The sequence below is a fragment of the Aplysia californica genome, unplaced genomic scaffold (assembly GCF_000002075.1).
Source record: "Aplysia californica isolate F4 #8 unplaced genomic scaffold, AplCal3.0 scaffold00116, whole genome shotgun sequence".
NCBI lineage: Eukaryota > Metazoa > Mollusca > Gastropoda > Aplysiida > Aplysiidae > Aplysia > Aplysia californica.
This window is the reverse complement of record NW_004797386.1, coordinates 961563-963382: the sequence shown is the minus strand read 5'-3', so window position 1 is coordinate 963382 and position 1820 is coordinate 961563. Positions and strand designations below refer to the sequence as shown.

The following is a 1820-nucleotide window of genomic DNA, read 5'->3' as shown; positions in this document are numbered from 1 at the left end:
GGGGGGGTTTTTTGTTATAAAGAAAACTCACCATGTCTTTTGAAAAAACTGAACAAGGGACCAACAACTTTGCATTCGATTTTTTCAAAACAGCATTTTTCGGGATAGCCCCCTTGTGCTTAAAAGCGACCATGTTACATGATATCTTTAAAAAACTTCAAACAAAACTGTCCCCATAGTTTTATGCAAGAAAAATTCTGAAATTATGCAAACTGAGCCCAGAAATGTGAAATTATGCGATTCTGTTAATTTTAACAAAGAATGATAATGGAAAATAATCAGAAGTTATGCACAAAAGTGATCAAATTTTGCTGAATTATGCGGGGTGTATAAAACCACGGGGACAGACAAAAGCAGTACAGAAATGTTTTTATTGTGCGCAAAAATATGATAGACACTGTCAATACAACCTGGGCCTGTAGAGTGAAGTACGTGGGTGGCTGGCGGGTGCTCTGGTGTGGTTTGCTTTTTCTTTCCTTTCAAACGTCTATCATCCTTATCTCCCTTCTTTTTTATGTTGGTTACTCTCTTGTAAACTGTCTTGTAACACCTGTAATCTTCTGGCGCTCATACGACCTTATGCAGGGGTAGGTGAGGGCTATAAATAGCTTGGGATTGTAAGAGTTAAACATTAAATAAATAGATAAAAATAGATGAATAAATATAGAAATAAATTTCATTTACTGATCCGCGTGGGGAAATTTGGTTTACAATAGCTAACATACACATACATAAATACATGATTATAAATACATACATACGAAAATGCATACATAAATACATACATAAATACATGTATACATGAATACACAATATTATTACACCAAAACAGAACAATTTCACAAACATGCCATTACTGGTCGCCTCTGTGCGGTGCCCTGTTTTAATAACTTTAAGCTTTTCTCCGGCTCTGAGCACAACCCCTCAAGCTCCAGTAATAATGATAAATAATAAATAGCATGTTGTATAGCGCATGTCCCCACTCAACAGCAGGCTCTATGCACTTTACACTATATTATTACCCCAGCAGACCACAAAACACTCCGAAACATTCTCAGCTTCCTGGGAAGCATACAGTGCAAGCAGCTAGTTAAGCGCTCAAACACTAACAAACTGACAAGATCTTTCACTGTCTATAGTCGGGTACCCATTCCCACCTGGGTGGAGTGGAGAAAATTCGTGTAAAGTGCCTTTCCCAAGGACACAACGTCAGGCCCGCGGCTCGAACCCCCGAACCCGCAACCTCACGATTACGAGTCAGGTAGCCTAACCACTAGGCCACCTACGCCACCAGTACTTTGCTTTAATGGCCTTTTCCACCTGTGCCCCAAAACTTACTTTGGAACTACAATCGAACCTGCCCTGACGGCCACCTCTATAAGACGGCCACCTGTACAAACGGCCACTTTCCATTTCCCCCCTTGTGTTTTTTCTATATAATTTAACTGTGTAAGACGGGCACCTGTCCAACGCGGCCGCCATAATTTAACACACAACCCCTATTGCACTGAGCAAAAACACCTGTCTTAGACGGCCACCTTATTTTAACACACAACCCCTATCGCACTGAGCAAAAACACCTGTCTTAGACGGCCACCATATTTTAACACACAACCCCTATTGCACAGAGCAAAAACACCTGTCTTAGACGGCCACCTTAGAGACTCCATTACGTTTTGTCATAAATTGTGTATTGGCCCCTGGCGTTGTGGGCGAGCCGTCATAATCCAATCACTTCTCGCTGTTGTTAGGTAGTCCCTCCAAACGATCATGTTGCATAGGCCCCTCCCACTGTTGACCAATTGGTACCGATTTTCAGC

General features: G+C 41.5%; 1 protein-coding gene across 1 annotated transcript in view; it reads left to right on the top strand.

Annotated features, from left to right (window-relative positions):
* LOC101848960 (contactin) overlaps nt 1–1820 on the top strand; it is a gene marked incomplete in the record, with an annotated part of 49538 nt that overhangs the window by 41598 nt on the left and 6120 nt on the right.